We start from the raw sequence: 9,370 nt of genomic DNA, 5'->3' as shown, positions 1-9,370 counted from the left end.
CCGTTGTAGGTTGCTTCTCCCCTTAGTTCACAGTGACTACGCTGCTTGTATTAACATGGCATTTGTCTGTAAGGACTGTAATGTTCCTTCTCAAAGTGTTTCACAGAGTGGGAGACCTTACTGTCAGGTGTTGATGTTTCACTTAACATTCAGATTTCATTGCCCTTTACTCATTTTTCCTCAATGCTCTTAGTTAGAACCCTAAAAAAACCCCACCCCGAGATACTTCTTTTCATCTCCTTGTAGTTGCCGGATGGAGTATCAAGTCGTTTCCCAGCAACTCTTAGCTGTGTACAAAAGTTGAACGTTTGCAGCTCTGAGTCTCTTGTCGTAAACTCATCACATTCGATCTTACTTTAGCCTTTTTTTTGGACGTGTTTTGATTTTTATTTTTCTTCCCCCCCCCCCCCGGGCGACAAACTCATTGAAGAGCGTTTCTCTTGTCCTTACACTTGGTCTTTTTACCCAGTGGAGTTGGGGCTGGGGGTTGACATCATTCTCACAGAAGGCATGTTCTGTTTGGATTTCAGATTATTATTATTTTTCACAGCTGAAGGAGTATCAGCAGAAGAAGAGCCCTGGAGCAGCTGCAGCAAGTAAGGAAAACCGCAAAACTAAAGGAGACGGTCGACCTGAGACTCCCCCGGGCGATGACCAGCAGCCTCCAGAGAACGTGAGTGCCTCGGTCTTTGTCCCAGCTCATTTGCTACCTCCTTGTTCTTTGGTTTTCTGAACAACGTGACTAGAGCCGGGAAATGGTTATGCGGGTGTAATGGATGACTGGCGCAGCTGCCTGTATCGCCAGCACGCGAAGCGTGCCACAATAGTTAGCAGCTACCGCTGCTGGAAGGTGCACACTAGAGCTCAGGGTACGTGCCAAAGCCGTGTCTGATCATGCGGTGCTGTCACGCAGCCCTGGGTGTGCCCAGAGCTGCTGCTTTGAGCTGCGTGCTCCTGGCCAGCCGGAGGATGCCGGTTTCTTTGGCTGCCTTCGATCGACACTTTCTCTTTGTCCTTTTCTGAGCCGTTCCCCCTTTTCTTTCACCACCTTCAGATTCAGAACATTCTGAAGGTGCCGGTGTCGGACCTGAAGCGCTCCAATGGGGTAGCCATACCCTCATTGGACAGGAGGAAGGTGAGGCAGTGCTCTGTGTCCCTCGCAGTGACTCGCTCTCCCTACTGCATGCTTCAGGTTCTGTTTACGCTGGCCTCGATTTCCTGGGTGGAGCCTTGTCCTGACATAGCCCCTGTCAGTTGCTTGAGTTTTGTTGCTGTTTTTATTATCATGGAGCTAGTTGATACCATGCGTTGCCATTGCTCGTAAAGTGCTTGCGCCCTTCTGGTTTGTGTTGAACTGAACGTGTGAAAAAGTGAACCTTGTCAAAACCTCTTCCGCGAGACAGCTGAGCTTTGAGGAAAAGGAGGAGTGTGGGGTGAGGCGATAAACTAACTGAGCTGCTGAGGGCAAGTGCAGTAGGGAGAGGCAGTGTTTTCTTAGTCTGTATTTCTCCCGCTGTGCGTGTCGTTGCTGTATTCCCTAGGGCCTTGCTTCTGAAGGGCATGACTCTGCTGATCTCCAGGCAAGCAGCTGCCCTGAGGAAGCTGTCTAGTTACTCCTGCCAACCCATTTTACAACAGGTGATGAAACTTGCGCAGGGGATGTACAGTCTGGCAAGTTCCAGTGCTGGGTTTAAATAGGTTTAGGCAGGAAGTCGGATCCTTTGAGTCAAGCGTTTACAGGCTTTAGCGTCTTCACGTTGCCAGGCTTCTGAAGAGGAAAGGGCAGGAACTATGCCGATAAGCAATAGAAACGTGTTCAGGCACAAACATAAAACCCCAGCCTTTTTAAACCAATTCTTTTCAGGCAGTTTATTTAAACGGAAGGCTTGATCAAATTGTGATAGAAGCTCAGGGAAGTCAAATTTGGTAGCCCAGAGTTGTCTTCCGCTGTTGCTGTGGCAAAGCTCTGATTTTCGTTTCACTTGCATCATTTTGGTAGCTTATTTTCCTACCATTGTTTCAGTTCAGTTGTCATAAAGTAACTCCTGTTTACTACATATCCGTGCGTCTCTTATCAATAAACGTAACTATAGTAATCACCAGGGGTACCAGTTAGATGCAGTGAAACCTGCAAGATGGAATGGAGTTCACTCTGATTTGCCTTTGTATTCCTTTTGTCCTATTAATTCTCTTGATATTTGATGTGGAGCTTTAAGCAGTCAGCTCAAGAAAACACTCCTGGATCTCAGCGGTGTCTGCAGTCATCCTACTGAACAATATGATATTTAAGCATTGAGAAGCAAAAAATCCTGGTTTAGAACGTAAACTTTCAGCAGTGGGAAGAAAAGCTGAGTGGGATGAATGGACAGCATGTATGCATGGAAAGATGTATTCTTGCTTTAGTGGGAAAGAATGGGAAATCAACCTGCATCATTGACATTAGATTGTCGCAGAGGGAGTCTGCATCTCTCCTTACCCAGAAAAGGATGTTTTCTCTGTGTGGTACTTTGGAGTGAAAGGCGCTATAAGGAGCATTATTGTGATAGTCAGTTCTTCCTTAGTAGTGACTTGTTTCCGTGGGGAATAAAACTGGCTGACTTGACTGCTTTGCTTGTAGTCTACATCATATGTGAATGGAGAAAGTGCTGTTTCTTCCACAAATATTAAGGAAACGGAAGGAGGTTGTTCTCAGTGTCCCCGTCCCCCCCCGCCCCCTTTCTTATTTGCTACTGTTGATAACTTACTGGGACTCTGCTTTCGGCAGTGTTAGCGAGACCTAATTGAATGCACAGTTCTCGTTCACTGCTGTCTAGTGTTGTCTTGTGCTATCATCGGGTAGTTGTGATCAACACTGGGGGGCAGGTATCGGAGGTGTTTCCAGTTTGGGGACTGGGGATAATCTGGCTTCCGTGCAGCTGCCGTTCTTATTTCTGAGTCACTGTTGGGTCAAAATGAAGCCTTGGCAGAATGGATGAAATGTGTTGATGTCTCAGCTGCTTTTGTTGAAACGGTAGATTTTTGTTTTGTTTGGAGAATCTGATTATCACAGTTCGATAGGATTTATTTTTCTGTCCTCTTTAATTCCTGCTTTTTTTCCTCCCCTCCTCCTCTTCTGCTCCTTCCTTTTTCTCCTGTCTGCATGTGCCCATCAGACACGTTACCGGGAGCTGGCAGTAGCCCTGGATTCCAGCAATCTTAACGAACAAGCAGTTCGTTACACAGATAGAGGAACTGGTAAGAAACAACCCAACCAACCAGTCTGACATGGTCCTCGCTGCTCCTCCAAGCTCTTTGGGTGTCTGCAAAGTTATGGGTTCCCTCCTAGTGCCACAAGGAAGGCTGCTTACACGGCACTCTGTAGGGAACAAAATGAGCTGCACGGAAAACCTGTTAAGGGGCTCAAAGTCTAAGGCCGCTGGTGAATGTATTGGCTCAACTGAGGAACAAGAAACGGAGTTTTGTTGTTTCCATTTAAGTGTGCTCTGCTGATCTCATCAGGCTTTCCCTGGATGATAAGCATCCTGATAAAACAGCTATTTCTGCGCCTGTCCGAATCCTTGAAACACACAACTCTGGTGCTGGCAGCAGTGTGAAAACCTGTTTCTGCAGGTGGTGCTGCTGGTCTAACGATACCGGCAGAGTGGGAGCAGTAGGCCTGAGAGGGTCTGGGGCTGGTTTCTGATCATATCCTCAGCTTCTCTTGGCGCGATGAGTGAACTGCTTTGTCCTGTGGCCTGCATGGATTCCCGCTGCAGCTTTTCAGCCTTCAGCTTTAACACTGCAAGAAATGCAGCCAAGTGGACTTGTTTCAGTCTGACAAGAGCCTTTCTTGTGTGAAATGCTTTTCCCCATTTTGTTCCTCTGTAAAAGTACACTTTTTGCAAAGTTCAGCATTTCCCGGTGTACCCCGTGACCCGCCCTTGTTGTTTTCCTTTGGGCTTTGGGTTATTTTTGTTCCATTCTGTTTCTTTTTGTGTTTTAGCTGGGCTGCAGAGGAACTTGGCATAGTGCATTGCCCACCCAAGGTTCTCCTTGTGTGCCTGCTTTTACGCTGGCCTGCAGCTGTGTAGGGCCTTTGCTGCATTTGTGGTCTTGCCTTTGCTTTTGCTGGTTATGTTGTGCATGGGCATTGCTAGAACCAATACTCTCGCTCATCGCTCTTCCATCTGTAGTCACCTTTCAAAATGCATTGAAGTAGTAGCAGTAGTAGTAAAGAAAGAGCTTGGACAATGCTCATTCTTTGGGAAGGCAAAAAAGCCCTGCTTCTGTAGTTAGTTACGAGGCATCTGTGAAGAAGCTGTCAGGGAGACAACAAGCAAATAGCAAACACAGCAGCACAGTTGTGTGGCGGCCTGGGTAGGCAGCTGCCACCTTTGTCTCCTTCACCTCCTATCTAAAGGTGCATTACCTACGGACAACAAATCTCCAAATACTTCACCGCTAAGATGGAAATGGGCTAGGACAGAATTACCCCTTCTCTTTGTATCTGGCTTCAGCCCTCCCATACCACCTCCTGCAGAAGTCTGCCAACACAAGTGCGGCTCTGCGTGACTTAAGGCCAGCTCTTCAGTGGAAGAAAGGTCTGAGGTCTCAGGTCAAGGAAAAGACTATGTTTTTCTTTGGGGTTATTGGTTGCTTGGTGTTGTTTTTTTTTTATTGGTGGTGTTTTTTAAAAAAACCCCAGCATTTCTGGCGATCATCCCAATACACCAGGATTACTGCCATCAGTTGCACAGATGTGGGGGTGCGAGTTTAACTGAAGGTGGTAGATGCTCACATGTAGACATGGAGGGGTTTCAGCAGCGGTGTTGGAGAACAACTGTGGCAGTCTACTGAGCGATGAAAAAGATGCCTGGCATATGAAGTACATTAGTGAGGGCAGCTCCAGATCTCGTATTTTTAATAGCTAAGATGAACTTCCTAGTCCTCTACAGAAAGGACTACAGAAAGTGGAAATTCTGTTTGCGTGAATTGGGCGTGTATCCTACTTTGTTGAAGTGAAAATGTGTTTCAGATGTATGAGAGTATTTTCTCTTGATACTGGTGCATCACTTTCCTTCCACAGAAAGAGCAGAGCCAGGAGGCAGTGGATCAGCTGGAGAAGGTAAAGTGTGTCCTCTTTTTGGATAGGCAGAAAAATAGTATCTCTTCCTTGGCGGCGCAGAGAGTATAGTGGGCTGTGGCCCAGGCACGTGTGGTCTTGTCTTATGTTAGATTCAGTTTCATTTGTAGCGTAGGGTTGAATGATTTGACTTCATGAGTTAGGCCTGCCTGGCAGGTAGCGTTCTTATTTTGACACAAGCGAACGTTTAAATACTCAAGTATTAGAGGAGTGTGGTGGAGGCAGGAGAATACAAGTCCTTGCCAGCAGCTTGCTTCCAAGCACTACCGTATTTATGCTAGCAGCGATTGTGCTATGCTGTTACTGCCAATCTAGGATGGATAAATAGTGAAGGCGTTCAAATAACGCAGGGCTGAAGTATGTCTTTAAAAGGCTGCTGTCGTTTCGATGCTGCAAGTCCTACCAATGTATCACTGCTTTTTCAGTTTGATACAAAACAAGGGTTACCCATCTGTGTTTTTGTGCTAAATAGGCATCATTTCTTTATACAGGAAAAGAAGGAGTTGGAAAATACATTTTCTGAAGAGCAAGCCGCACTGAGGGAACAGCTACGGGTATGGCAGAGCCTCCATTACAGTAACACTACCTGCCTTCTGCTGTTCTCTGGATTACTGACCATTCATAGTCTTTACTCGGGAAGCCGCGAGCGCGTTCCTTCAGGAAAACTGGGAGTCAGCCCGACTGTGCTTAACTGCACGAGCTCTTTCCCTTTACTGAGTTAGCCTTTTGTGGCAACAGTGATGTTGCAGTTACAAGCAAAGAAGTTTTGTGCTGAGCCGATTTTCCTTTCCCAAAGGGTCGTGTCCAGACTATTGGAATTCTAACTTCTGAGAAGTCTGAGTTGCAGGCGGCCCTTGCACATACTCGAGAAGCTGCAGGGAAGAAATCAGGTAATTGACTGTGGGCACTCCAGCTCAAGCTGTTGGTCAAAGTGTGAATTTCAAGCCAGAGGCATGACAGTTGCTGGCAGCCAGCTCACAGCAGTGGCCGACTCCTCGGTGGGCAATACTTGGCACCATCGCTGCCTCTGTCGCCAGAGCTGCCCCCAAGTGGGAGCATGTTGATCCCATGGCAGTTGAGGTTCTTTTGTGCATCGCTAAAGCCTTGTCAGCCCTGTTCAGCCCCGGTGACTACCCCAGGCTGTTCCTTTCTGACTTTCTTCTGATCCTTTTAAAACTTAGTTCCCTTTTCGCCACCCTCCCTCCCACACAGCTATCGCGTAAAGGTAGGTTTTACCCGAGCCCTTCATTCTGCACCAAGTTTGAGCAACAACTTCTATTAGAAAGATCCCAACCAACATATTGCCTATTCTGCAGAGGAAGTTTCGTCATCTCCCTCAAAGTGAGGATGGTAGTTACAGAGAGCTTTACTGCCCAGAGCTGCTAGTGAGCCACCTGTAGAGCCAGGGGCGGAACCAGGTCTGCTGACTTGCAAAGCTCTGTGCTGCCTTAAGAGCTTGTTGACAAAGCAGAAAGTGCTGTTTAGCAGTTCCAAAAAGCTCTTTGTGGTCCAGCCTCAACTCACTCTGTTCTGACTTGTTCAGGAGAAGCCGAGAGCCTTGCTGCTTGTTTACGTTCATCTCTCCAGAGGGAGTCGGAGCTGGAACGTACTTTGGCCTCCATCTCTCTGCAGCAGAAACAGGCAGAGAAGGTAAGAGTCACCTCTGCTTATGCTTCACCAGCAGCTCTGCCTTTGGCTATTTGCTTGTCAGTACACTAATGCAAAGTCTGTAGTCCCTGCTCGGAGAAGGGGCAGAAATTAACATTCTGAATTGTTAATTAACCTTGTAAAGCCCTGTGTTCTCCATGGTCAAGGCAAATGTCATTCAGGTTTCTGTGACCACTAATCATATGGTCCAGTTGCTGTCTTCAGATCCGGCACCTTACTTCATTAGTCTTGCCAGCTCCACGCAACAGAAGCGCCACCGAGACCTTGTCTCAGGAGGGTCTCCATCAGGCAGACACTTCAGTGTTGATATTCATCCAGAAGTCTGCAGAAATGACCTCACGTTCAGTTAGTAGCATCGCGTTTGAAAAGGCTGAGCAGATTTATTCCTGGCAAATTCAGGAGGTTCTAAGCAACCTGTCCTGAAGGGTTTTGCCAAAGTTCTGATGCTTTCCACTTCAGCTGATGTGCTAAAGGAGAAATATTTTGCTGAAGTCTGCAGCTGAATCGGTCATTTCTTTTTTTCTGCAGCGTAATGAAGAGTTAATGAAGGAGCGAAAAGACCTGAAACAGGAGCTGTACAAACAAAGGTAAGTCCATTTGCTGCTTGTTACTGCAGAGTAACACTGCTCTTCCCGGTAGAGCCACAAAACATCACAAGGGGCATGCACCACAGGTGGTGACTTGGGAGGCTGGATATTCAGCTTAAAAAAAGTGACTGGATGTGATGTTTCTGTGATTCTAACTGTTACGACTAGCTGGATTGTAAGTTTATGACATGTACTTGCCCAGACCCATAGTACATACAGTGATGCTGCTTTAATTTTGGTTTGTTTCAGCAAAAGCAGTGAGGAAATTAAGCAGAAGAATTCACAGCTGTCACAGCAATTTTGCTGCCTGGTTTCCAAGTACTCGGCCTTGCAGTTATATATAACGGATTTGCATGAGGAACTGGAAATTGTTGAACGGAGGATCCAACAGGTGCCCATACTGCTTCCAGGCTGTGAGGGTAGATCACACTGACCGTTGTAAGACTTTGCTTCTGAGAGTGGGGGCAAGGCTTAACCCTTGTTCGGAAAGGAAGGCACAAAACCTCATCAAGGCATCCTCTTGGTCACAGGCCTTCAGCGAGGCCTCTGAGGAACAGAAGGTCTGTTTGAAGGAGCTGGAGCAGTAGACTGAAAGCTGTTGTGACGCTGGTCTGCGAAAAGAATGTTGTACAATATGAGAGGGTGACTGAACATACAGCGCGTGACAATACAAAGACTTTTCCTGCTTTGAATCTGTTTGGCATTTTGGTTACGCAGCTGTCTCGTGGTCTCACTGAGAAGCCAGTTGAATAGGGGTGGTGTTTGTACCCACCCTTGCAGAAGGTGAATTGGACAATGGTAACTTGAAGGTCAGCTGGGGAAAGTTAAGAGAAGCAGCCAGTTAGGAAGGGAATTCAGGAAGCCAGCTGTTAGCAGTTCAGAGAGCAAGCCGGTGTGAACCTGAGCCTGTGAGGGAAGAAACTGCTCTTTTGTTTCTTTTGGTTTTGGTTTTTTTTTCCTCCCCAGTCAGTGGCTTAAGTTACCCTTGAAATAAAGGCAGCTGCTCCTCTTCTGGGAAAAGTACTGTGTGCCAACTGACATGCTCCAGACACTGGCTTTAAATTCCTGACGTGTTTGACAACTTTTAGACCACCTGATCTGGCTGTGTAATACAGACTCTGGAAATGCACAAAGTTTCTGAGCCAGATTTTTAGATTAAGAAAATAGGTTTTAATCAAACAAGTCGTAAATACAAAATTGGTAGGGAGGAGCTGTCTAGCTCAGCCTGTTTTACAGGGCTAAAATCTAAGCTTTTTGATTTTAATCTCCTTCCCCCCTTTTTTTTTTTTTTTTTTTCATTGAACATCACCGTGAGTTGGAGCACTTTAAGGTTGCAACATGGATCATGTGGCAGGTTACTATCAGGGGAAAGGCTATGCAGAAGTGGCGTGTTAACATTTTGCCATGACTTTTTGATTTTTCTTGGCAGTTGTCAAATCAGGCAGGGAGTCTGGATGCAAAGCAGCAGTTGCAGGTGGCACTGGAGGAGAAGGCAGGCCTGGAAACCCGGGTTGCTCAGGGCTTGTACGGAATGACATCCAGATCTTCATGTCTGTAAAGAAACTTGTGTGGCAGAAGAATGCAGCCTGAGCTTTGTGTTAACACTGGTTTCTTCAGGCTTTATCCCTGAAGCGGTCACTGCCAAATTTATTTAGCCAATATGATTTTCTTTGTGTTTTGTTTTGTTTTGAACAGCTCTCAGGGTCAGTTTTCAGGCTCCAGGATGAAAGAGATCAGTATGCAAAGAAACTGAAGGAGGTGCAGAGAATGTGGCAGCAGTAGGTGCAGCAGTTCTCTGAGCAGGTAACACCAGGGGCAGCGTCACAGCTGCTCTAGACAAACACAGGCAGGAGTGAATGCACCATGAACGTTGTTTTAACTTTCATGGTGTGGCCTTGCAGGTCCGTGCAATGGCAGACGAGGAGGCGGAGGAGCATATGGCCTGAGGAGACGATGACGTGGACTCCCGAGTTCAACCAGAAGACCTTTTATT

General features: G+C 46.8%; 1 long non-coding RNA gene across 2 annotated transcripts; it reads left to right on the top strand.

The window, feature by feature from the left end:
• Window positions 1–5,671: 5,671 nt before the first annotated feature.
• LOC130154897 (uncharacterized) lies at window positions 5,672–7,644 on the top strand. Of its 2 annotated transcripts, XR_008823877.1 has the most exons (4): window positions 5,672–6,012; window positions 6,666–6,772; window positions 7,319–7,377; window positions 7,627–7,644. It is a non-coding gene; the product is annotated as an uncharacterized LOC130154897 (long non-coding RNA). The 2 variants fall into 2 exon arrangements; XR_008823876.1 differs by lacking the exon at window positions 5,672–6,012 and having other exon boundaries at window positions 6,619–6,772.
• Window positions 7,645–9,370: the final 1,726 nt, after the last annotated feature.

The sequence above is a fragment of the Falco biarmicus genome, chromosome 9 (genome assembly GCF_023638135.1).
Source record: "Falco biarmicus isolate bFalBia1 chromosome 9, bFalBia1.pri, whole genome shotgun sequence".
In the NCBI taxonomy this organism is placed as follows: Eukaryota; Metazoa; Chordata; class Aves; order Falconiformes; family Falconidae; genus Falco; species Falco biarmicus.
Note: the sequence above shows the minus strand (reverse complement) of the source record. Positions and strands in the feature narration are given on the sequence as shown.